General features: G+C 43.6%; 1 protein-coding gene across 16 annotated transcripts in view; it reads right to left on the reverse strand.

Moving 5' to 3' along the window:
• Positions 1 to 27975, reverse strand: part of PCDH15 (protocadherin related 15) — a 526100-nt gene that overhangs the window by 369548 nt on the left and 128577 nt on the right. For all 16 annotated transcript variants that reach the window (XM_027692924.1, XM_027692936.1, XM_027692923.1 and 13 more), the window contains one exon: positions 17653 to 17712. The gene's annotated coding sequence lies outside the window, so the exon portion shown is untranslated. The remainder of the gene's footprint in view (positions 1 to 17652; positions 17713 to 27975) is intronic.

The raw sequence follows: 27975 nt of genomic DNA on the forward strand, positions 1-27975 counted from the left end.
TACTGAAAGGCCACAATAAGTTCACTCCAGAGGAAGTCTCCATCTACCCACTCTGATTTGCAAAGAACTTTTCCCTCTGATACCTGTGAAATCTAATAAACTTCATAGTGTGGCAAGGAAATTAATAAATCAGCTTCAGTTTGCAGAAGAAACCGCATTTAAGAAATATTGCAAAATACCGTTTCTGTGACCCTTCCCCTTTTAGGCAAATAAACTTTTACTTGATTACATCAAGTAAAAAAAAAAGCCAGAAAAAGTAGTCTATGTTATGTTTCTGTAATCCACTTGGCTCATTTTAAGGAAATCTGGCCAAATTCCCTTACCAGAAAGCTGCTGGATAAGGATGAACATTTCCTCCCTTTTGGAGGGAAGTTGTTCAAGCTCAGAGCTCAGAGCAGGTGGGGGGTTGTACCATGGACAGTTCTCTGTGAACACTCCTGCCCCTCCAGGTTCTCCATTTCACACTTCTGCACACTGAAAAGAACTTGTACTTCTCTGCTGTCTTTAATATCAATGTTCACTGCCAACAGTTTTCTCCTTTTTTCACAATTCCAAAAAGGCAGGAGACTGAAACACCAGAGCCTGGGATGAAAATATGATTCTATGGAAAGAGAAATACCAAAGGAGCATTTTATTAATTCCTGCTTGAGCATTTTATTAATTCCTGCTTTTACCTTCTTATCGAGCTTGCTGAGACAACACCAGTTGCATTTTGAGTCCTAAAGGAGAAAAAAACCTTCTTTTCCTTCCTTCCTTCTTTCTTTCTTCTTCCTTTCTTTTCTACTTTCTTTCCTTCTCTCTCTCTCTCTCTTTCTCTCTTTCTCTTTCTTTCTTTCTCTCTCTCTTTCTTCCTCTTTCCTTCTTCCTTTCTTTCCTACTTTCTTTCTTTGTCTTCCTTTTTTTCTCTCTCCTTTTCTCTCTTTCTTTTTCTTTCTTTCTCTCTTTCTTTCTTTCTCTCTCTCTCTCTTTCTTTCTTCCTTTTTTTCCTACTTTCTTTCCTATTTTCTTTCCTACTTTCTTTCTTTGTCTTCCTTTTTTTCTCTCTCTTTCTTTCTCTCTTTCTTTCTTCCTTTCTTTCTTCCTTTCTTTCCTACTTTCTTTCCTATTTTCTTTCCTACTTTCTTTCTTTGTCTTCCTTTTTTTCTCTTTCTTTCTCTCTCTCTCTTTCTTTCTCTCTTTCTCTCTGTCTTTTTTTCTGTCTTTCCAATATATTGGAGAGCAAACACTAAAGGTCAGTTTACTGCATCTTATGTGTTATTTTTGCTGAGAAAAGGCAGGAAAATCAAACTACCAGGGTGAGGCCTCTTGCAATAGTAGCTAATGCAACTAAACTTGCTACTGTTCCAATTTCTGACCTAAAGCCTTCTGATGGAGGCTCTTGCAATTCTAGCTGGTAACAAATAGCTGCATTTGTCGAGCTCCAGGAGGCATTACTTGAGGTAATGGTTAGATTTCCATTAAGAAAACCTTGACATTATCTGTGTTTTATCTTCCAAACTACATCCATGGGCTCAAAAGACAAGCCCAGAGTTAACACCATTTCACTGAGCCAGAAACATGGATCAGCCCTGGTTTTCAATGAAACCTGCTGTAATTAAGTGGGCAGGAGAAAATTATCTCTGGCAATCACCTGGGAAATTCCAAACAGCAGGAGAACCACGAGGTTCCTGGGCATTAGCCTGGTATGAAGGTGTGAAGATGATTGCACTCTTTGTAAACCGAGTTCCTGCCAGAGCCTTTGATCCAAACACCACCAGCTCCCTTAAAACAGCAAATGTGTGAACATTTCCTAAATGTATTCACAGGTATTTATAAAAGCAAATTCAGTGGAGGTTTGCACGGCATGTGGCTTCATACTGGTCATCAGAGAATTCTGAGCTTTGGAATGAACTGAGTAAGAAAATTTCCATGAATCACATTAGTCATTTGTGGGAGACAATGTGTGCTACCAGGGGGTTAAATCCAAATTGTGATACACGGGTTTTTTTGCCACTTAGAAAACTAAAGAGCTGACAAGGAACAGCTGTAAGCCAGAAAGCAAATACAGAAAGCAACTGCTGGGAAATTAGGCAGCACAGGAAACCCGCAATAACATGCAACAATTTGACTTGAACACTTATTCCATCCCAAATCAGGCTTTCTTCTGCCTATTTCAATATGTAGCACCTACTGATACGCTTCCCCAGGGAATCATTTCCATACGGGAACACCTACAGCAGCAATTCTAAATAAACCACGGCCTGCCTTGTTTGTGCATCATTTAGTTTCACGTACTTCAGGGACAATTGCAAAAGTAGAGTCAGCCTGCCAGGTGCCAGCTTGCCAGGGAGAATAATTGGCACCGTGCTTGGAGGTGCACGGCGCGTGCGGCACTGGCTGCTCCATCACGGGCTAACAGGGAAGGGCTAACGGCCCAGTCAGCTGCCAGGTCACAATATTCCCATCCCTCCTGAAACAGAAGATCTGGAGGAGAATGCTAAGTATTCCATTTATCACGGTAAAATGTGTTTATTGTGATTTGTGGCAGGGGTGAGAGAGGCCGACTCTTGGCACAGGCGTTCGCGTCATTCCCTCCTAGAGCTGACAAATGGTTTCGAGCCACAAGGAGAGTTCAAGGAGGGGCAAAGAGATCTGTGTTTGCACATATGTGCATATAAATGCACATTATGCACAGGTTGCCCAGACAAGTTGCAGCTGCATCATCCCTGGAAGTGTCCAAGGCCAGGCTGGACAGGGCTTGGAGCAGCCTGGGATAGTGGAAGGTGTCCCTGTCCTTTAAGGTCCCTTCCAACCCAAACCACTCCAGGATTCTATGGCAAGAACTATGCAAAAGTTAGGATAAAGTGTGACTTAATATAAAAAGAAAATCCCTCAAATGCTCCCAGTGTTTTAAAGATATCACTGTGGGCTATATTAACACATGCTGCCTGTCACTCCAGTTTTCAAAACACCTCCCAGGATCCCAAAGCAAACCCTACAGTGTAAGTAAATAAAAAGTTCTGCTTTTCCTTCCATCCAGGCAGCAGTTCCCACAGAATCTTTTTTACATTTTGCACTGAGTATTTAAGATTCAACAGTGGCAGAGTCATAAGAAGAGCAATCAGCAAGCAGGTTGCCTGGTGTTAATTATTGACATCTTTGTGTGCAGTAAAAACCCCCAATGCTGCTGGGTTTACCAACAGCTTGCAGGCATCCTATTGCTAAGTATGCAAAGGCAAAGAAGGAGAAAAAAATTCAGGGACAGCCTTAGCTAGAAAGCAGAATAGGAGTAATTCAGCTCCAAGGCAGTTGGAAGGTGAAGAGCAGCCAACTCTGGTGCTTAGCTGAGCTATAAACGTGAAGACAAGGAGATGAAGCCCAGAAGGTATTTGAGAAAGACAAGAGCTGCCAAATTCCTATGGTTTATCCACTGTTTCTCCATGTGAAGACCTCACCTTTCCTTTCATGGCAGCCAGTTTCTCTCAGTGCCTTTGGGCAGCATCCACATCTGATGCTTTTGGAAATGCAGCCACATTTCTTTGTCTCCAGACTTGATGACAGCTCTGAGGAACTGCAGCTGGTTGCAAAAAGGACTCACCTTCAAAAGAGGAGCTTGGCAACCTGCTCAAACATCTCTGGAGTGATGCAAAATATTCATCCTCCTTTTCTGTTCTGGCCTTGCTTCCTCTGGCTGTTCCTTTTGTGCCTCTATTGCTCATCCCACCAGCTCTGTGGGCAGCTTTTCCACCTGGCGTGCCTGCAAAAGAATTTATTAGCTCTCATGCCCTCCTCAAATTGTTCTCCCAACCCCTTCCTGGCACACCTTCCTGTTCAATCTGCCAGGTATTGATCTTTTCCATTTTCTTCTCTTGGACACAGCCCCAGCTTTCTGCAGCCTTCTTGTATTTCTAGCAACTACCAATTCTCTGCTTCCAACTGAGGAAGGTTCCTTTTGGATTTTCTCCTGTCTTTTTTGATAGTTAGCATGTTCAGAACATCCCCTATGACACCTTCAAATTGTATCCATGCCATCTTCAAGAATTTAAGTTGAGGGTTGTTCCTAACTAAGTCAAAAAAAAAAAAAAAAAAGAAAAAGTTGTTTTATTAAATTCATAGATCAGGGAATTGTTAAGGTTGGAAAAGACCTGTAAGATTATCAAGTCCAATTGTCAACCCAGCACATTGTTCACCACTAAACCTTGTCTTCAAGTGCCACATCCACACGTTTTCTGAACACTTCCAGGGATGGTGACTCCACCACTGCCCTGGGCAGCCCCTTCCAGTGCCTGACAACCAGGAAGAAATCCTGCATTCCGATTATATGTGATGTTTTTGGTGGACTTTACTGGCACTATTGACAAACCCTTCCAAGCACACACTCTGCAGTCCAGTGTTTGTAGTCCAGAATATCATGGAGATAAAACCTAAAGCATTTAGGTGGAGAGCTCAATAAATTAAAATGTAAGAGACCTTTGGATGGTTATTTCCTAGTAACAAATCCATGTTTTTTGACGGACAATGAATGAGCACAAATAAGAAATAAACATGGATTTAAATCTTCTTTTCGCCCTGCTGTCAGTGGCTTAGGTTTACAAAAGCAAATTTAAGCAACCAAGACTGAAATCTCAACCAGGGGCCAGGTTTTATGGAGAAGGTCCTCTCATTCTTGGCAAATCCCAATTTGCCACATCCTTTCCCAGTGTCAGTTTAGCCCAACTCAACAAGGGTTTGCTCTCCACATCTGTTTAGTTCTTGGCCTCCCAGCTGTTCCCCCAGTGTGAGGGACACCCAGAGCTGGTGCTGGCAGAAGCCCAGTTAGGAAAAAGGTAACAACCATCACATCTCATTTTTTCCTAATTATCTAAAGTGCTATACAAAGATAACAAGTTCTCACCATTATCAGGATCTCAATGACTAAAAGCAGCAATTTAGAAACTCCACACTCAATTATTTTCTTTTCATAAAGTAAAATTAATGTTAGCAAACTATTTAGATACTGGGCTTTTACAGTTTTTTTTTAATTAAAATTATAAAATTAAAGTCAAATTACAACACAAAGGCAATTAAGGGAAATAGCTAAAATAATATCAGATCTTCACTGACTGAGAATTTAAATGAGGCATTAATCAGTCAAAGACAATATTGGAAAATAGAACCATCTTGTACCTTATTCATAACGACCAGAACCATCCACGAGAGACAAATCTCAGCACCATTAAAAAACTCTTTAGAAATTATTTAAAATATTTGCAATGTGCAAAGGCAAAGAATTCTGCCTTTACAATATCTCTAAGCTTATGAAAAGCCTGGGGCCAAGTAATAAGAAACAGTTTTGTAGCTGTTGATACAGACATTTCTCCAGAAAATTCTTCTGCTCTGACTTGTACCAAATGGATGGTACTGACAGGGCCCATGAACAGAGCCATTCTCCACCCCAAATCCTTCTTTTATTTTTCCCTTTTTCATCCTGTCAAGTCAGTGCTTATTCCCTATAAATCCTACCGTTCAGAAGGTTTTTTCATTGTGCTTATAAATTAAGGTCACCTCAAAACTTAGGGAATTACGCTGTAAACATGAAACTTCAGATGATTCAAAGACAACCAGGAGAACTCGTGTGCTACTGGATATTTGGGGGAAATATTTTGCTTTTCTCTACTTTCCTGTGAGAGCTTATCAAAGCAGAAAACCCCTTTTGTTTTGTATATTTTTATAACCTTATCCCGTCTGCAAGTTGCTGCAGAGCTGCTGAAGTGGTGGAGTATTTTGAGGCATAGATTTGTCATGTTCTCTGCCAGCTGGTAGAGATAACTCAGATTATATGTTACAGTTGACAAAAAGTGAATCTCCCTGGCTAAACTGCTCATCAGCTACTCACTGACCTCCCCTAGGGCAACCACAGGTATGTCTCAATCACAGAAAGTGCTGGAATGGCGAAAGATCAGAAGCGTGGCACAGGTAGGAGAGAAATGACAGGCACAGAAAATTTCATAGGGTCAGGAAAGACGTGTCCCTAAAGAGTCAGGCAGCACCAATCACCCAGCAAGCAGCACATCAGTCCCCATCTCCTGCTCCAGTCTGTGGTGTCACCAGTGAGGATCTTTCAGCAGTTACACTTTCTCCTCCCAAGCTGATTATATGCATTTCTTTCACACCCTGGCTCCAGCTCATCTCCTCACCCTCCCTGCTAATTGGTTTTCATGCCCAAAACACGTTGGCAGAGCCTCTTCTCCTCATCCCAGTACTTGTCATCTCCACGTGACAAGTGGAGGCAACTAATTCCCATCAATCCACTTCTGGCTTTCCAGCAGCTCCTTTGCTGTTTGACCCCATTAGAGGGTTCTCCAGAAATATTCCAGACAGCTGTGGCTGAGTGTCCTCCAAGTCAGTGTTCCCCAAAAGCTGCACTGGAGGTGTCTGTGCCTTGCTGCACCCCTGCAATATGACAACACTGTTCTCTGGGAGTCCAAATGTGGTCTCACAGAATGCCTGACGCTGCCAGGATAACATTCCAGCATTTATTGCCTTATCTCACCATATGCAGCTCCAAGGCATTGTTACTTTTATCCCTGCACGTGTAGCATTAAGCTGTGGTTTTCAGTTATTATCCTACCTGGACTTTATTTTTAATCTGCAGCATTTTTTTTGCATATTACTGGATTTACAATGATTAAATCTTCCTACACAGACCATTAGAAACTTGGCCCAAAAGCACAGCTCATCCATATGATTTTAAACGTGCTCTCACTGTTATTTTCTATTTGTAGCTTTGTCAATTAAATATCAACAGAAAATTTATGCTGCTTTGAAACCAGGCATTCATCAAGTCTTTCAGGCAGAGAGGCAGGCAGAGGCATCCCTGGTGAGAGGATGTCCCACCACTGTTAAATATGTCCCAGCTTAATCAAAATAAGTCCTTCATCATTTCATTACTGTTTATCTTGCACTACTTCACAATGGTTCAGTCCTTGATACTTTCCCAAAGGAATTCCTAATCACTGCCACAGCTTTCCCAATGCATCCCACCTGTACAGGCATCAGGCTTTGAGTTCCTGCATGGAATCATTCCCTGCTTTAATCCCAATTTTCTACTGAACAAATCCTCTCATTTTTCAAATTACAATCATCTCACAGATTCTGGTGCTAACAACGAGTTCCTTGCCCTGCAACACAAAATCTTAATTGAAGCCATAGCTTACAGATGCTTGGGGAAGCTTCAGAATGGGTATATACTGCATTTCTTTGCACCAATGGCTCTATTAAAACATGAGAACCTCTCCTGTCAGGGGAGAGCTCTGCCCAGCCATGCTGGGTCTTTGTCCAGGGAGGAGAGTCAGAATAGGAAAGCACACAGTGGTTCCTCCCAGGAATAATCTCCAGCAGCTTGTTAATTAGAGAAGCTGAGGTTATATTCCCATGGTTACTGGCCAGTGATGGATTCTCCCTTCATGACATGAGCCAGGCACTTCCTGAAGTCCAACCAGGCAGGGAGCTCTGCAAAGTAACTACACACATGGAAGGACCTTCTCTGCTTTATTTTGACCCCGGCATTCTTATCTTTTAGGTTCACTGTGTGCTCCCCAACTCTTATATTCAGGATTTTGTGCTTCTCTATCATACAGCATTCAGTTTTCACTTTTCCAGCCTCTGCTGTTATTTCTTGTGAGCCCTTCCACACTTTTGATCATTGTTGCCCTTTCTCTCCACCTTCAACAGGTCTCCAATAACTCCCTTTGAGTGACCAAAACTGCACCACATACACGTCTGACAATACACTTCTTATTTCAAATTCTCTTCTGTTTCCACTAACTCCAATTTGTAATTTTACTTTATTGACTGTCAAAGGACACTTAGTTATAGTTTTTAGCTAAAACAAAAATCCCCATATTAATCCTGGTGTTGTTTCAGGGCAGCAGCACTTCACTGTTTTACCTTCACTGACTATCATGGCACTCACTGTTTCCTCACAGAAACACTCAGGACTAAAAAGCTCTCCTTCAATCACTCTCCTTAAAGATTTAGCACTGACAGCAAACTTCACACCTCTGAAATTCCCACATCCTGGGTTCCTGTCTCCAGTGGCTGCAACCATGGCTTCCCCAGGATCTCATCTTAACACTGCAAACAACTTCTGTTCATATCTAACTTTGTTCTTTTTTATTAATTAAAGCACATACACAGCTAAAAGGCAACTACATTCCAATCCTGCAGCTGTCCTGTACCACTGCCAGGTTGTATTCCCATTATCCCTTGAACATTTGCCTGTTCTTGGTCAAGTAATAGTCCTGCCAGGTTGCATTCCCGTTATCTGTTGGACATCTCCCTGTTCTTGGTCAAATAGTTCAATCACCTTTCAACACACTGCACTTGCCTTTCAGAACACAAGATGTTTTCCATGTAAAATCCTGCCCCAGCTCCTTTACCCACCCCTGCTTTCTCGATTTCCCTGAATGCTGAGAAAAGCAGGGAGGACCTGACTTTCCTTGGAGCCAGGACTGAGCTCTCAGAATGAATATTCATAGGCTGGGTCTGCTCTGCTTGACCACTGTGACCCAGAACCCTGTCACTGCCTTTGAGCCAGCATTTAATTAACTACTTCAAAATGTTACTTTGTATTTCTGTTTTCTTTGCCGGACTTTCCCCATTTGTCAGGACAGCTGTCTGTGCCTCATTTCATATTGTTGTCTTCCTTCAAAATTAAAATGCAAGAATCAGAAATCAAGCCTGTGATAACTCATTGCCACTCCAATCAATTCAGCCCTTGTGTGGTTGTCCTCCTCATCCCTGTGCCTCTACGTCCTGCTTGCTCTTTTTTTTGGGCTCTTGATTTCAGCCCCTGAAATGTGGTTGAAAACTTCCTTGGAGCAATCCTGGTGTGCACCCTGAGAGCTCCAAGACACCAAACAAAGCTAAAAATCAGATGGTTTTCATAATGTGGTTCAGGCTTTCTGTTCCACGTGGTGGTGAACTCCACTTTCTCTCCTTGGGCTGTGCATTGCTGGCTGCACCAAACCTCCTCATGACCTGGAAACTGGATTTGCTTTGATTTCCAGGGTGTGTCTCCTATTTAGAGTGCAGAATAAATCAAGCAAAGAACTGTCTTCCACTATAGAATCACAGACTCTTGGAATGGTTTGGGTTGGAAGGGACCACTGTGTATAACCTGCTTCTGAAAGGAAGCCCAAGGGGATTTTTTTCAAATCTCTGTTTTTATCGAAAGAAATAGCAAAAGTGGTGACATTGCCTCTTAACCCCCAAGAAAGGCAAAGTATAGCCATAATGAGCCAAAAAGTACTATTATGCTCTAAGCAAGCCTGCAGCTGCACTTCTTTTTGATTCAACAACTGACAACCACAATTAGGGCTAAAAGGAGAAGAACTAGAGAATCTGAGGCAAAAATTGCAGCACAAAAACCAACGCAGCGCTAAGAAATATAAAACCCATTAGGACAATAAAGCAGCAGGAAGCCAGTGAAATCTCAGGGCTGACAGATAATGGGGGGGGGAAAAAAGGCCAGAGTTTATATTTCTCTTTTATATCTGGAGAGTTTGGGATTAATTTCCTTCCAGTATCTGAAGGGGCCTACAAGGAGTCTGGGGAGGGACCCTGCATCAGGAACTGCAGGCACAGGACAAGGGGGAATGGGTTCAAACTGAAAAAGGGGAAATTTAGGTTGGATATTGAAAAGAAATTCTTGGCTGTGAGGGTGGGGAGGCCCTGGCACAGGTTGCCCAGAGAAGCTGTGGCTGCCCCTGGATCCCTGGAAGTGTCCAAGGCCAGGTTGGATGGGGCTTGGAGCAACCTGGGCTAGTGGAAGGTGTCCCTGCCCATGGCAGGGGGTGGAACAAGTTCTTTAAGGTCCCTTCCCACACAAACCATTCTGGGATTCTATGACTCCATGAAATACTTTGCTAAGGGAAGCCACCAAGGAAATATTAATCTATTTTTTAATATTTTCAATACTTAGAATTATATGCAGAAGTGTCACAATCTGTTGGCATTTTTAAACACTCATTAACGTTCAGTTCAATTCACCAAGTCAGCACAAAGCTGCCAGTCCCCAAAAAGGGAAGTGAGAAAGATTTTCTTGATGTCTCCTTTTCTTTAGAGTTCAAGAGATCTAGGTGGATCAAACACTTCTGAAATATTTTTAGAAGCCCCAGATTCTATTATTTACATTATTTTTCCCTTTGTGTGTTAAACATGATGTGTTAGAACAGTTCCTATCTTTCCTCTCTCTACTTGAATTTCCTTTGCAATGGAAACAAAGAAATCCATAAGCTGAAGATTCTGGCTCACTGGAGTGACTGAAACTGCCTTTAGTCAGGTGAAAATCACAAGGAAATGCAAGTATTTAAAAAAATATGTATCTGTCAACACCAAACTTGTGATTTTACTTTCATACAGGAGACCTGTCTCCTAGTCCTCAAATCAGTTGCAGACTCTCTTGCTTTGATTCCAGCTTCAAAGAGAAATTTGGTATTTGTTCTCTGAGGAAGGAAAATTCTTTATCATGCCTGTTTGATGTCTTATTACATAACCAAAAAAAACCCCAACTTTATAGGGGCAAGATTAAATAATATCATCAGCAGTAATTTATTTACCAAAAGAAAAGGGTTTATTAGCAATGGTGGAGCTGGATTGAGCAGGAAAGTGGGTAAATAAATAAACTGAAACTTGCCCTCTAAAGCTCATGGGACACCACCCAGGGTCTGGGCTTATTGAAAGCAGAGAATCAGAGTTTGGGCTCGAAGGGAGTCACCACTGCAAAGTGTTGTCTGGAACAGCCTGGCCAGGAACTGAGCATTTCCATAAGTGATGATTTGAATTGGTTTATACAATCACAAAATGGTTTGGGCTGGAAGGGACCTTAAAGAGAATCTCATTCCACCCCCTGCCATGGGCAGGGACACCTCCCACTAGCCCAGGTTGCTCCAAGCCCCATTCAACCTGGCCTTGGACACTTCCAGGGATCCAGGGGCAGCCACAGCTTCTCTGGTCAAGCTTCCCAATCTTATCTTATGGCTTATATTTTTCAGGTCATATAAGAAAATTATTATAGATCTGATTTATACCTTGAAACTGCATGCTTAGATTTCTGAACACTACACCCATTTCTGCCACCTCGTACTTCCAAATTTATGTTGCCACCCGTGGATGACCTGGTGTACCTGTGTTCCCCAGGTAATTTTCTTGGTGCAGGAGGCCCTAACACTTCCAAGACAACAGACAGAAACACAGCAGCAGGTGGCTGTATCCCTGCTGAGCCTCCTGCTCCACCTAATAGACATTCTGTGTAAGAATGTAAGAGGGACAAGAAAAATCCAGCCCCCCACTGACACACCGAGCACCTGCAGCTCAGCTCAGCCTGGGGGTTCTGCACACTGTCACATTTGAGGCTGACCTGAACACTGCACCAGAGAAAAGAGATTGCAGAATGAATTGTCCAAGTGAATTATGGATCTGGGAACATCTGTGACATTTTCATCCTGGAGATGTTACTAATGCTGTTTAGAATCCGAGATGACTCAAGAGTTTCAGCCCACTGTCTTTCATTCCCTGTCCAGCCCCTTCAGAGCTGCAGCTGGAACAAGGAACAGGAACAAGTGATGGATGCCACATGAGTCTCCACAACATCCCCAAAATCCAGCAGGATTTGTTTCTGAGCTCCACAGGAGCCAGAACCTCTCACCTTGGTAAGGAGGATGGTGCCACTAAAGAAAGGAACTCTGCTCTTCATGAGGAATGTGCTGGGATGCAGCAGGTGTCCAACAGCTCCTGGGGCTCTGGAGACACCTGGCCCAGGGCAGGCAGGGCATGGACAGGGCAAACAGCCTCCTGGGCTCTGCTGAATGTCCCCTCAAAGCACCTGGATCACCTGCTGCTCTGTCTCTGGCAGTTTAGGAGAGGCTACTCCAATGTGCTGACATGAACCCTGGGAGCACAGGGATTCCTGCTTGATTCCTACAACATTAAAAATGAAAGCCTTCCAAGAAAAAAAAAACAATCCAAAGCTCCAAACTTCGCTCAGCATCACATGGAAGTGGGCAGGAGTGATGCACTGGGCTATTCAAATGCTTGACTTGCTTACCAAAACTCTGCCAAATGCGACTTGAGCACTTGGAGCTGCTTCTGGGGGTACTGAGAGCAGGGAGAGCATCTTCTCCCAGAGGAGAGACCATTTCAAGGCTCCCAAATTGCAGAAAATACTAAATTCCAATTCAGGAATTTCCGAGTTGTTAATGACGATAAAAGTTACCAATGTTGCAAGTACAGAGTGACAATTCCTGTGGAAGTCAGAGCCAAGGCTCTGAACTGGGGAGAGAGACTAAACCAGGGAGCAGGAAAATCGGGAAAATTTTCTTGTGAGAAAATCAGCCTGGCTGGAATCCTGTTCCCATTTAGATAAAAAAAAACACCTCTCTTTGATTCTAGACAAGTCAACTCAGCCAATGTTCAGCTCTGACAAATTGCTTCAAATACCTGAGCCCATGGAGTAGCCTGAGGATTATCTTGGTCTCCACCAAGTAAACAATTCAGGAGCATTTTTAACCAGCAATCACAGAGAACTGATAGAAAAGCAGACCTTTAAAATGGTAATGAAAGAGAAAGAGGTGATTCTGATATAATCCCATTATATTTCAGCTCCAGCACTGGGAGTTTTTTAGTTTTGGTTGTACAACTGCTGAGAATCAACAAGAGCCCAGGCCAAGGCCCCAGTACCTGCCCTCATCTGCACCCACATTTACCACCTAATCCAGGTTTCTGCTGAAGGACACCAGTCCTCCCCTTGCCTCCAGGTTCTCTGCCCCCCAGCCTGAATAACCTCAGCTGTGACAAATTGCATATTTACATATTAATTACCGCCTTAAGCAGCAGTTACAAACCCAAACAAAATCACGCATCAATGGCCAGCCAGCAAGGCCCTGCTGGAGCTGAGCAGCTCTGCTTTCATCCTAAACAAAGACTCAGAAAGGAACCACAGTTCCAAGAGGCCAGGAATTAAGGAGAACTGTAATTTCCTTGATGCATTTTATTTCAATGCATAAATACATATATATATATATATATATATGGAACGATGGCGCTTTCTTTCATAAATAATATATGATTGTATGTCAAGAAACTGATAAATGGAGATGCAGATACCACACACCATCCCAAGGGATCTCTTAGTGCCTGTCAAGTTAGGCAGCAATGTCCTTTTCTCTCTTGTAGGCACCTGCATGGTCAGTACCCGTGTGAGAGTAGAAGAACTTTATGAGCTGAGCAATCAGTGAAAAGGAACTGCTTTTAATCTACATCTGTTGTATTATTTAAGGAGAACATCAGAATTTATACCCTGTATCACATAAAGGCATGCAGAAAGGGAGTTGTGTAGGAAAGCCATCTGCAGGTATAATTAGTGTTAAGAGCAACATATTTGTGGGAAACGTATCCTGACTGACCCAGTTACCTGGGGAAAATCAGAGCAACATTAGGCCTCTGTTACCTGCAAAAAGCAGTTCTGATTCAAAAATCAAACAGACAGCAATTAACAGATACCAGCCACTTTGTCCTGCCCTGGCTTAAAGCTGATGTGTTACTGGCAGACCCCTTCAGGTTGATGCTAACATCCATTATCCACCTCTCAACATCCACTCTCGGAAAACTTGGCTGCATTTGTGCAGCAGTAAAAACCCCGGACATTTCTCACCAAATACTGGAATGGTCACCGTGGGGGTGTCCCTCACGGACAGTGGGAAGCCCAGGTGTACAAATGGGTCCTGGGGCAACGTAAAGCATCCCAGAATTTGGGAGCTGGTCATCCCTGGCCCTGTCAGTGCACAGGGTCAGGCAGAGGAGCAGACGAGAAGCTGAGAGAACAATTTGCCAGTTGGGAGCTTCCAACAGTAGCTGCTGAGGAGAAGACCTGGTGTGTGGGAAGACTGAAGAAAGGAGTCATAGAATCACAGAGTTCTTGAGGTTGGAAAACACCTCCAAGCCCACTGAGACCCCCTGTGCCTGATGCCCATTTTGTCTCCCAGCCCAGAGCACTGAGTGCCACGGCCAGGCCTTCCTGGGACACCTCCAGGGATGGGCACTCCAAACCTCCCTGGGCAGCCCCTGCCAAGGCCTCACCACCCTTTTCAGCAAAGAAATTCTTCCTGATATCAAAAGAAGGAAAATTCTTTTCCCATTCTCCCAAAGAGTGTCTAACTCACGAGCACAGACCTCTCTCCTGTATCTGCCTGCATCACACATGGACCCATCTCACCTTTTTCCTACTGCTGTTACCTGTAGTTACCTGGGTTAATTCCCTGGGTGTTTTCTTACACTTTCCTTACACTCATTTCTGTGCCCATAAGCTCCTATAAGGTAGCCAATGTTTCCATTCCCCTTCCTGTTTAAATCTCACAGATCTCATTAATTATAAAATATTTTGCTGTAAGTGACAACTTCCAGTGGCTTATTTGTGCTTCAAGACTTTGATAACAGACAAATTCTTCTGTGATTCCCCAAATCACCAATCAGCTGGAAAATTAAGATGAATGCAAAGCTGCAGATCTATGGAAATTCATTTTTCATCTCCACCACCCCCAGCTAAGTTTCAAAGCCAGTTGACTAATTCTGGATGCCCCAGTGAGCAGAGCCAGGTCCAGTTACTTCTGTGGCTTCCCTTGTATCACTGCACAACTGCAAGAACTGACAACATTTCTGTCTTTTAGGGAGTATAATTTAGGAAAAGAATCACTTTGTGGAGGAATGGCCCAGTGCTGAGATACAATTCAACTAAAGCCCAAACTGCAGAGCCTTTAAAGCTATCTATAACCGAACAGGGAAAATAAATTTATGGGTGTACACGGGAGAGACAAATCATGGAGATAAGTATCATATATAAATCTACAGAGGCTACATAATTACTGCATCAGAGATCCATGATAAATCTTATTCTCCTGGTGAGGGTAGAGATACTGATCCATCAAGGGTGTCTGTGGCAGTGCTGCAGTGCAGGTCAGACATGCACTTCTGAAGGGACTGTCCTCGCTGTCCCCACGTCACAGCACACTGGGGTGCACTGCAGAGAGGTCTGGGAGCACAAAACCTGCATTCCTGGAGGATAAAACGATGAAATCCAGGAATGGCATGGCTGTTCCAGCTGCTGAGGGCCAGCCCCTTCAGGGAGCAGGTACAGACAGTCTGCATGAAACCTCTTGGACACGTTGGGTAGAGGTTGGAACCCCAGCAGGAACTGTTCCAACCTACAGCACACCTCAGTCCATCCAAAACATCCCACGGTGGGTCCCTGGCTGGTTGTTGGCCCAGGAGCAGCCCCTGGGCTCCAGCCAATTTTAATTTAGTTCATTTCAAAGATAAAGCACAATGTCTTACAAACACCTCGCAGAAGCTCACTTGGAGAAGTACAGGATCATTTCCCTCCCTAAAACACAAAGCCCAGACATGCTGCCATTTCCCTAATTGGATAAGCATTGGGATTGCAGGCAGCTCTGCTGAGTGATGCACATGGCAACTGCCAGGGAATAAAGGGCAAAAGAGCTAAACATGAATTTATTTTAATTGCTCAGAGTGATGCCAAGCACCAGGGCTTGAACTGAGGCCTTGCCATAAATTAAAGGCAACGTTTCTACTTGCAGCTGGGTTTTTCCCAGAAACATGGTTCACATATTCCTGCCACACCACTGCTTTCTTGTCCTTCCCCAAAAAATCCTGATAGAAGTATCAAAGCTATTAAGATGCAGATCACCTCGGGAAAGCAGCAGCCAGACAGAGGAGAGTGATTCCCAAACATCCCTATGAGGGGGATGAGCTGCAGTTACACTTCATGTTCTTTAAACACAAGGAAAGGCCATGGAAGAGACGAGTTGTTCCAACTCTCTGGGAGAGGGAAATGCCTGGGAAGGGCCCCCAGAGCCCAGTGAGGACACACAAACCCATAAGGACCTTGGAATTCCCCCACTCTTTTATTCACAGCAGACTTTGAAGTTCAGAAGCATTTCTGCAGTTCATCTGTAAGGATGATCTCTCCCTGAAAATGGTTTTTAACAAGAATTTACTAAGAGAGGATAAATAGCCATACATTTGATGCCCTGCTAACTTTGTGCCATAACTCTTATCACCTGTAATAAAGCAGGCAAGCTCCTAGAAAGGAATGTTATATCCTTGCTTTTGTGCTCATAAAAGCTGGGACTGCCAATCCATATATTAAAACCTGAAATTCTGCCATTGTAGATATTTTTTTCCCTTTCCAGAGAGTATGAAAAACAGCTCTAGGAGCATCTCTGCAGTTATTTTAAAGCCAGAGCCAGCCACTGCTGCAACCTCATTTCCCTCGGACTAACTCCATCCACAAGACCTGTAGAGGGCAGTGGATAAAAGAAAATAAAGCACCAGCAATAGCAATAAATGTTAAATAAAAATTTTAAAAATTGGGATCTCATCTAATTACTCCCTTATATTGAAAAGCTTCCAGGTAATTCTATGGATTAATGGATTACTGCAATGGGATTTTTCCAAGCCCAAATCCTAGGCTCTCTGGCAGATTGCACTGACAGGTTTTACAGCAGTGCTCTTCCCTTGGGATTTATTTTTTTTTCAAATAAGAATCACTTCCTTGCAGCTCAGCTAAAATGTGCAGCGGGCCCTTTGACTTCCATGGTGCTCCTGGGCAAACAAGACTTCCCCTTCCTCCCTGGAGAGTCCATTAAACCAATAAAAAGGAACAAAACAACTGAGCAAAGCTGAGTGTTTACACAATATCCAACAGTAAACCATTAGTGTTCAATTTAATATCAAGTTAATATCAAACCAGCCAGGACCTAGAGCAGAAAACAGCTTCTTGGATAATTCCTCTTTGGTTCTCAAGCACGTAGAGGAGGCAGAATCAGAATCACACTGCTGATAACTTCATTAGACGTGACCATGGCATATACAATGAACTCATTACTGATGGAATACGTAAAATCTAGGATAAACCTTAAATTCGGCACAGCAGATAAAAGCATTACAGTAGATACAGTACACTCTGCCTTATCTTGCACGTAAGAGTGTTAATCAATACAGCACCAGGCCCTGATTACCTAATTTCACCTGTGCTTTAGTAACTTCTCACAGCTCTGCTGTGCAGCTCTGAAGCTGGCTCTGCAATTACCGGGGGCAGAGCTGTCCACACCTCAGTTAATGCCCTGTTTATCTGCGGAATGCCGATTAGATCTGCAAACACACCTAAAAACACCGGGAGCTGAGAAGGCAACAAAACAACGCTCGCCAATTTGTGTGCTAAAAGGTGATGCCGGGGCTCTGGGGGTGTTAATACTCAAAGGCACCACGGCCTGGAGCTGCTGGGGTGGGGAACTGGGAGCTGCTCCAGCCCCCCCGTGGGTCACTGGTTCTTGCTGCAGGAAAACCCCCCCAAAAAAACAGAGAGCAGGAGTCAGCAATGCATTATTGTTCTTTCCAGGCTCCTGGGTGACTCACCACTGTTATAAATTGCCATTGCTCCCAAGAAGTCAGACACTGACAATTTACTCTCACCTGCTGCATTTTTTAACCTTGCTCGTGATTTTTTTTTTTTTTTTTTCCTGCCCCGTGATGGTCTCATCCCTTTTCCATCAGTGTTCCCTGTTGTATCAATTCCCTCAGAGCTAACAGCTCCCATTTGTGAAAATACACACTTACATGGACTTCTGAGCCTTCTTCATACTCCACAGAGTTGCTGCAGCATCACACAGAGAGAGCCTATAGGAATGAAAAATTGGGACAATATTATTCATGCTCAGAACAGAATGAAACTCAATAATTTTTCTATCATCCATTATATAGATCTCTGTATGTCACAAAGGCAGGGACAGCAGCCTGTTGTCCTGGAGGAATCTGCCTCCTTGGAGAAGTTCACTTGGGGTGATGGCACTCTCCCTTTCAGGAGGAGGAAATGCTAAGGCAGAGCAGGAAAGCAAGGAGAAGTTCAAGGTGAATGTCAAAGGCAGATGCAAACAAGAATGAACAGCAAGAATATGTCACAGGCGTGGTGGCATCGGTTGAAGGTTGAGGATCTTGGAGGTCCTTTTCCAACCTTAATGATTCTGTGATTCTGTGAGATCGTGATTCAAACCCTGAGCTCCAAAAGGGTGGCAATGAAGAAGGAACAGATGTGTGGCAAGGCTTTGCAGCAGTAGTTCTGCACGAAAACAGCCTTGGGCTGATTGAGTGTAAATATGCCACGTGTTCATCAGTCAGTGAAGGTGCCCAGAGCCACATCCACGGAGGAGGGCACCCTTTTTTTTGAGGGGAAAAGCACTGCTGGTGGGACTTTCACTCTTTTAAGCTAGAACAGGTTACACTGCACTCTTCCCACTGGCTGGATCCATTTGGCAGGAGGTTGTTCCTCTTTTACCACCCAGCCTTTACACTCATCTCTCACTTGCACCCAAGTGCTCCTCAAACAGATTAAATCAAAGCCCAGCTTTCAAACACCTAGAGAAAATCTTACCTCCCAACCACAAAGAGTAAGAAATGGATGAGAGGTTGGATCTTCCCACTGGGAAGATGCACCCCTAGTGCCTGCTGGAAGAGGAGGGGGTGATTAGAGGCACGGAGAAGAATGACTCCACTGGTGCATCATCTCAAGGACCTGCTCACACCCCAAAATCTCCTCAGGTGTGAGCCAATATCTCCCTGACCCAGGCAGAGAGGCCTCAACTGAAACAAACCACCTGCCCAAGCAGAATTAAAGAATCTTTTACAAGCAGATTAAGGACAGCAGCTGAGACAACCCCAACCTTACTGTGCCTCCCACTGGAAAATAACCATGGAACTGAATACAAACCAGGAGAAGCTGGATTCTTTAAAAAACTGTTTGCTTATGGTTTGCTCCTCTGGAAGGAATCCAAAAGCTGTGCTGAAACTCCCTCCAGCATTCATACAACAACAGAGGTTTGTATTTTAACCAGAGAAATCAATATAAGAAGATACATCTTCAAACAGAGACATAACTTTGTGCAAACCCACAAATCCAGATGCAGTGATAGCTGTGCATTACCAGGGTAGGCATTTGCTCTGTTAGCAAAGGTAAATGGATGCTGATTTACAATTTCTACCTGTTCATAAAAATAATTACTTTAAATTATGCAAGATCAGGATGATAACTACGATGAACAGAAAGCAAAACCTCAGAGGTATTGGCTCCACTTTCTGGCCTTTCACCTCAAATTTCTTGACCATATGGTTATGCAGAAAAATTGGCAAAACAAATACCAGAGCAATAAAATTTCACAGCAACAGGAAACAATTTGGCTTCTTAGGCCACTGGCAAATTAGGAAGGCTTTTGTGAATGTACTGTTAGCATACAGACAGGGGAGTAAGTCACTCAAAAATACACACATTTGATCCAAAGATTTCTACAACCGTTCCAAAATCTATTTTCATTCTCTCATTAGCAACTACACTGAGAAGCTTCCGGCAAGCAGAGCCATTATGTACATTAAAAATAGAAATAAAAAACTGGAATATACAAACTGTCTTAATGGGAACAGGGGAAGGTTTCAGTCCCCACCATCAGCACTGCCATCTTCAAACTTTAATTGGAGCAAAATGAACTTGAGTCTTCACACTTAGTGATTTACAGGTGAAAGCAAAATCCCTGGATATTTGAATTCAAAATTGCAGGGGTACCTGTGCATCCTGCTGAGCAATCTGACCACGTCCCCTGCAGGGATAAAGCTTTAGGAATATCTCAAATTAGCCCAGTGCTGGACTGTTTGGTGTCTGCCCACAAGAATCTGCTCTTCTGGGCAGCATCAGACCCACAATCCTCCTCTCCTCTCTGGGCTTGGTGCTGCTGTGGGTGTGTTTATCCCAGGATGGGTCAGGCTGGAAGGGACCACAGAGGGGATCTGGTGCCACCTCCCTGCTCCAGCAGGGCCAGCCCAGAGCACACGGCACAGGAGTGTGTCCAGATGGGGCTGGAATAGCCCCAGGGAGGAGACTTCACACACTGTAGACAATCTGGTCAGGGCTGGGTCACTGCCCAGCCAAGAAGTTCTTCCTCCTGTCCAGCTGCAACTTCCTGGGCATCAGTTCCTGCCCGTTCCTCCTGTGCCATTGCTGGGCCCCCCCGAGCAGAGCCTGCTCCATCCTCTGCCCCCTCCCTGCAGCCCCTGCAGCCATGGCTGAGGGCCCCTCTCAGGGTCTGCTCTGGAGGCTGAACAGCCCCAGCTCCCTCAGCCTTCCTTTCTAAAAGACAGAATCAGGCTCTAGGCCTCTATTTTAATGATACCAGAGCAAGCACCAGGTCACCACGTCCATTTCCTGCTCCAAGACATGATCAGACCTTTCTTTCATTCCTGATGAGTGTTTATTTTAAGTCTTTGGAGAAACTTTAGTGTATCCACCATTTGGGGTGTGCTCCATTGGCCTCAGGCAACTCATCCCCTACTTAAACTGTCAACGCACCCAAATATCTACTACAAACATTCCCTGTTGTGATTTCCACCCACTGATTTTACACCATCCATCATGGATAAAAAAAACAGAATTATAGAATTACAGAATCATTAAGGCTGGAAAAGACCTTTAAGATCATCAGGTCAACACAGCACCACCATCATGTTCACCACTAAACCATGTCCTCAAGTGCCACATCCACACGAGTTTTTTTAGCTTTAAAGTCGCTGTTCTTATAGTGAAAGACTGTTTTAAAACTTCCCTTTTTTCCTTTTCACACTAAATATCAATTTATCATTGCAAGGTGTATTTTCTAGACCTCTGGTTGATCTTCTGGCTTTCTACAACTTCCTGAGATGCAGAGCTCAGAGAAGGAACCAGACCCCAACTCCACTGCTACACACATCAGGATTATGTTTGCCTTTATTTTTTCCCCCCATCACAATGGCACTTTTGCTTCATATTCCGCTTTTTCCCCCGTCCTTTCCCCCTCCTTTGTCTTCCAACATAATCTTTATCTGTTCCTCACTTTTTATTTGCTTTAAGGATTGGATTCTTACTGAACAACATCCTTATTTTTTTTCCCCTCGGAAGAAAAACAAGGGAATTTGATCATTGCCTGACTCTGGACTCACCCTGGCTGAATTTACCCTAGTTTCATACAGAAATGGAATTTCCCATCTCTCTCCAAACTGGCACTGGGACTGGCTCAATGTCTTTAAGAAGCTGCCTGTGCTGTGAAGTGTCTCTGAGGAGCTTTAGGGGTGCTGAGGTGTCTATAAACCAATTCTGCTCAAGGGGATTTTTTTTTTTGAGTGCTCATTCTTAGTCTGTTTTTCTTTAACTACAAAACAAAGGATAATTATGAGAAAATATTATCATAAATCAACATAAAAAAAAAAGAGAACAAACCTGGTACCCAAATGAAAGCATTTCACAATCTAAAAGTACAATAATTTAACCCAGCTGCATTCAGATTTCTGTTCTTATTTTGTCATAAAATGTTGGATTTTTTCCCGAAGCAGAAACCATGGTGCACACAGCTGTTGTTTCCCATGACTCCACCACAACCAGCTCCTCCTGCCCTTCCCAGGCATGGGAGAGGCAGTTGGCTTTCACATCTTCCTAAAGCAGCAGGACATTCACCTCAAACAACCTGGAAAAGGGCAAGAGAGCCCAACCCTGCTGTTGCACTTTTCTGAATAAAACAATGCCACTGACCAAAATTTACACCTGTGTGTGAAAAAGGGAGGCAGAAATATAAATTGCACTCGCAGTGGAACTATGATTCAAAAGGAAAACAGAATCATTAAGGTTGGAAAAGACCTCCAAGATCATAAATTCCAATCTCAGACCAAATACCACCGTGGCCACTAAAACATATTGTGAAGTGTCACATCCACTCGTTTTCTGAACACCTTGATTTAGGTGAAACTGAGAAAATTTAAGTATACAACTGTGAAGTAATTTATTTCAAACCCTATTCTAAGAGAGCTAATCTGCTTTCCTTCTCAATGTCTCCCCCTTTCATCATCCAAATTATATCTTGCTTAGGTCCTGTCAGAGGTCCTGCTGAAGCTGGTGACAGGGACAATCAGGAAGAAGGCAAAGAGGCAAGAAGGGTTAAGTTAATTGAAGAGCCACCAATTCATATCCCAGAGAGGCTGCTGGGTGAGACCCCTCTTATCCCAAAGAGGTTTTATCCTGATCAACTGAGGAGTGATCCTGCCTTTCTTCATCCCAATTGTGTAAGAAAATTACCCTCACTGCAGATCAGTTATATCTAATCAGACAAAATTAAAACATCACAGCAGAGCCTTCCAATAGGGCTGGCAGAAGCACGGAAAATGTAATTTTCCCATCACTCTTTGTCACCTTCAACAGCAGTGATGTCTTTATCTATTGTATTTTTCCAAGGGGTTCATGGTTTGGTTTTGTCTCATTCACCTTTTAACATTTCAAAAGCTCCTGAGACATCTGAGAGGAAAAAGGAGAGAGGGACATGTTGAATGAGATGTCACAATAAGGACATGTATATTCAATTTGCCTCTGTGTTGGAATGGTGGCTGCTATGTCTTTCTTCAGGAACAAAAAAAAAAAAGGTGAGAGATTGCAGATTTTCCCCCTTGTATAATTTCTTCTCTTTAAAACATATCTCCAGGATGAATCCTGGTTCCAATCCTAGAGGAAGGCACGCAGTGGAGTTTGAACCAGCTGCTTACACCAGCCAGCAGTTGCTTAAAATAGTAGGTTTGCTTAAATTCTTTCATGTCAGTGTTTCCCACTGGGATCACAATTCAGACTGTGAAAATGCCCTTGCAATGATCAGGTGCAGGTGGCTCAGGAGATGCTCTGAAATCATGAATGCCAAGAGCATGGACAAGTAGATTGGGTGCTTTCCTGGCTCGAGCAGTTTTTCACCCCTCTGAAGCTGGCAGAGTGGAGTTACCCCGTGGGTTTATATTCTATGATCCTTAGAAACCCCAAGGTATTTAAACCTAATTTTACATGACCAATACTTGGTACCTGTTGGGTCTGTAACCCCATCTAACATAAAGAGAAGAAATGTTCTGATTACCCTATTAACATGCAAAGTATAAGATTTTGAGGAATTTCCATGCAGATGGAAGTTGAATTATTACAGTTTCATTTTACTTACAAATTTACAAAAATGAGTATTAACTAATTCCACTTCAGCACATTAGCTCTTTGTCTCTTGGTCAATCCTCCAGTTTATTCTTAAAAGTTTATCCTTAAAACACTTTTGTCATCACCTTTGGCCATTAATTGTGTTTATTTACTTATTCAGTGACAGAGGAGCAGCTCTTTTCCTCACTGCACAGAGACTCTCAGTAGATTTTAGTGTCGAGAAATCTTGCTTTGATCCTCAGAGTAACTACAAAAAGCAGACTGGGAATCTTCATTAAATAAATTGCCTAACTCTTGGCACATGTTAGGACCCTCAACTCTTCATCTCCACGATAGTGAAATGAAATTTTTAAATTTCCCACTAGAAATAAGCTAACATATTAAATACAGCATCACCCATTGGAACATGAACAGCACACTTAAGTAAAAATACATTGAGGAGAAAAAAAGTAATTTTGTTTTCCAATTTTCCTTGGAGTAAAATAAAATTATCACAAGCAAATTCCTGAACAAACGTGGCACTTTGTCATGCAGTTTAATGGAGATGGTGGTACTCCATCAGAGGTTGGACTGGGTGACCCTGGAGGTCTTTTCCAACCTCAAAGGTTCTCTGACTTGCAGCTCTGGGATTGCTGAACCCTCTGACTCACCTCCAGGCAATGTAGTGTCAGACAGAGTGGTTGCTGTTAGTAAAGAAACACATTGGTCTGCAGTAAAACAGTAAAACAACTTGGACATAGAAGACAAGGAAGCAGCAGCTTCAGGGGCCTTGATGGAGTTGGCTTTGCAAAACCACAATTAAGATACATTTTCTGTCAGCCCACCAAGGTCTTGTGGGTCTTTGTGCTTATCTTCCTGTAATCTCAGCATAACTGAGCTCTGCTTGTGTTTAAAGGCTGCATGTTGGGCCCCCTCCACGCAGAGCTGGAGAATAAGAACCTCTCACTCTGTAGCACTCTTCTCTGCACCAAGGAGGCTTCACCAAATAGAACAGAACAGAAGAGTTAAGGCTGGAAAAGACCTTTAAGAGGAAGGGAGTCTCTCCATGCTTTAGGGCAATTAATTGCTGCATATACCAAAACCAACTTAAGGCAGAGAAAAAGCATTCAGGGCAGCAACCTTTAAAACCAAAGTGAAGTAATGAAATATTTCAGCTTGCTCCAAGGCTGGGTTTTCCACAAAAAGTATTGGTAATATCACAGAATCACAGAATAGTTTGGGTTGGAAGGGATCTTAAAGTTCATCCCATTCCACCCCCTGCCATGGGCAGGGACACCTTCCACTAGCCCAAGGTTGTTCCAAGCCCCATCCAACCTGGCCTTGGACACTTCCAGGGATCCAGGGGCAGCCACAGCTTCTCTGGGCAACCTGTGCCAGGGCCTCAACAACCTCCCAGGGAACAATTCCTTCCCAATATCCCATCTAACCCTGCCCTCTGGCAGTGGGAAGCCATTCCCCCTTGTCCTGACACTTCAGGCCCTTGGAAATAGTCTCTCTCCATCTTTCCTGCAGGCTCCCTTCAGGCCCTGGAAGGCCACAATTGGGTCACCCCAAAGCTTCTCCTCTCCAGGCTGAACAATCCCAACTCTCCCAGCCTTTCCTCCCAGCAGAGCTGCTCCAGCCCTCTGATCCTCTTGGTGCCTCCTCCAGACTTGCTCCAAGATGACCACTAAAAACCAGTTTTCTCATTACTTTTGATGAGACGCACCACAACAACTCTATCCCTGCTGTCTGCGGATGGCATGGATAAGGACTCTCATTTTTTCCTCAGTTCCAAAGCCATCCTGCTGAAGACTCTGGAAAGTGAAACAGGGTTGTGAAGGAGGGATTCAGACACTGAAAATCTAGAGACCTCCTAGGAAGTATCTCTTATTTCAAGCTGGAGCTGACTGCAGAGGTCACACGTTTCTCTGGAGGACAGGAACGACACATTCAGTGGATTAGTCAGGAACTGAATTACTGCTCTCCAAGCCTGGCATTTGACTTGGCTGTCAAGTGCACAACATCTAATAAAAGGCAGTGGGCTGTTTCACTCTGCTGACTCACAGGTCTCAGAGGCTAAAGGAGATGGTGTTGGCTTTGCCAGTAATTTTGAAGTAGATGAATATACATGTATTCTGTAAGGCTCTTTTTTCTACAAACTTAATAACAACTTCCAGGCTTGAGGTGAGAACAGGGGACAGATTGGATGAATAAAAGCATGGGAATACCCCGGGAGGGCCTCATGTGTGTCTAGCAAATGTACTGTGGGCCACTTTTCTGTCAGGAATGGGAGTTTCAAGACAGCCAACACTGCACTGCCAGGAGAGGAGAAAGGCTCACACTCCCACCTTCCAACATGCACAGTTTTGGGAATATTGTGTTTGAAGTCTCCTGGGATGCAGCAAAACCAGGATGCTCTGTCTCAGTTTCAGCTTGATTTGGAACAGCTTCCAGTACAGAGTGGCCTGTATGTGCTTAAGAACATGTAACAAGAGAATACCCGGAATGTGTTTTGTGAGCCCTCTCCATAGAAGGATTAAAAGTTTGCAATCATCGTGAAGAATTCAGAAGCAGAAAGTCTTACACAGTCAGTATGATCTTAAACAGTCATGTTTAATGAAACACTGAATTAGTCACTGGTCCCTGAGTGTCAGAAGCACAGAATAAGCTGGGAAGCCTCTAAATAAACAGCTTTATCTGCCCAGAACAGCAACGGTGAGTGCAACAACTTGCCCATATCTCCAAAAAGAAGATCTATGAGTGGGAAGATAGAGAATAATAAAGTACAAGTTTATTCAGTAGGGCCAGATTGCCAAAATCCAGCTTCCTCATACAGGGAGCAGAGGGGCAGCTCTGATCTCTGCTCTCTGTGAGCAGTGACAGGACCCCAGGGAACGGCTGGAGCTGTGTCAGGGCAGGGTCAGGTTGGATCTCAGGAAAAGGTTCTTCCCCCAGAGGGTGGTTGGGCACTGCCCAGGCTCCCCAGGGCAGTGGGCACAGCCCCAAGGCTGCCAGAGCTCCAGGAGGGTTTGGATTCCCCTCCTCATCTCCACCTCACACAAGGCTTTGCTGCTTTCCTGTAGGGTTTGTGCTGTGCCCACGTGCAAAGGCTCCTTACAAAGTTCTTTGGATCCTCACCCACCCTCCTGCCCTGAGGTTAAAACTACCATTGCACTGGAGCCATGACAGGTGTGCACCAGTGAGCCTGCCTGTGCCCAGCCAAAATTCCTAAAGATTTGTGGAAGACTAGGAAGAAGCTTTGGCTAAACAAAGAACTGGTTGTTGCTGTGGCCAGAGCAAACCACTGACCTTCCTGGTGACCAGAAACGCCGATGGAAGTTATAGGATCTTCAAAGGAAGAAAAAAACCTCCAAACCTTCATTTTTCTCAGTTCTCTGCATCAGAGCCTTGCACATCTCGATTAGAATTCAAGATGACTCATATTCCACAGCCTGCTTCTAATCCCTAAAATACTATCACCACAGATAGTTGCTTGCAAAGATGCTTTAAGGCATAGTGGGTAAAATCCCTGATAGGCATTTTCTTCCTCTTTAATCAATTAAATTTTAACTGTCTCCCTTTCCAGACCTCCACACTGACACGTAATAGCAGCCCCCATTTAAACTATGCACTGATGGTGGGTTTCTGTGATCTACTGTGCATTATGTTATATTAAACTGAGAAAAAGTGGACTCTTATCACAACTATTGGAACTGTTTTTCCTTCCATGTCGATTTACATCCAAATAACCAACTTATCAACCTTGCAAATGTCAACCTGCACTGAGGCAGGGAGCTGTGAAGCTCTTATGCAGACACTCTCCTTGGGACTGAAAGGTCAGTGTGCATGTTATTTATTCTTACCATGGAAATATTTTACTCTTAAGTCAGGGAGGACTTTTACACTATCCACAGAGATAATAATGGCAGATTTTAACCAAGAAAAGTCTGGCCTCAGTTTGAATCAAATAAAAACTTTTAAAAGGGTTCATTTTCTTAATCCACAGACAGAAATATATACAGGGAATAAAATCAGGAGTGTAAGAGCCTCGTACTCCAAGGAGGGTCCATTTCTTCAGGCAGAGCCCAGATTTGGCTGCCACTCCTCTTGGGGAAGCCAGAACTGCAAAATCCCCTCTGACTTCCATGCAGGAATTCCTCTTACTGGCACCTACATTTGACCAGTTTCAAATGCCCTTAAAAACAACTTGTCCTGGTTTTGGCTGGGATAGAGTTAAACCACAGGTACTTTCCTTAACATTCCTCTGTCTCACTTCTCTCCTTGCAAACCCCAATAACGACTAATTTTACAATTAAGTGGCATTATGGCAAAGGCAACCATAAAATGGACATTGGGTTTACCCATCTGTAAAACTACACAGCACAAGCAGGAGGGAAGATCTGGGTTATCAGAGGAGCTTTATGTTAGCTCAGATATTGAAAAGAACCTGAACAACACTGATGGAGGGCTAATGACAGCAGGGGGCTTCCAGTTTGACTATTCAAATCAGACCTGCTGTTGCTTGACTGAGAGAATCTGTAAACTGGATTAGCTCCAAATGATGATCCTATTTATGTGCAAAAGCATGTGCTTGGAGCATAACTACTGGTGTAGGTAAAGGAGGGTGAAATGCATAAATAAGATATGTGGCCTATTAGCAAACACATAATATCATGTGTAAGAATATCAACTGTTTAAGAAGAGATGTCTAATAAACTGTAATTGCTGGTGCTGCTGGCTGGCTCCCACTGTGATGCTGTTTGATTAACAGTGTAACCAACAATTTGTTCCTTATGGCATTGTTTTAGTACAGAGAATGTAGATCACTGTGAAAATAAGGTAAATCTGTGTTTGGAGAAATAAGCCTCCAGGGTTAGTTGGGGAGACAGATGCAGTAAGAAAACAGCACTGCACTAACACAACATTTT

This window comes from Neopelma chrysocephalum, unplaced genomic scaffold, assembly GCF_003984885.1.
Source record: "Neopelma chrysocephalum unplaced genomic scaffold, ASM398488v2 Primary Assembly neopelma1_89, whole genome shotgun sequence".
Lineage (NCBI taxonomy): Eukaryota > Metazoa > Chordata > Aves > Passeriformes > Pipridae > Neopelma > Neopelma chrysocephalum.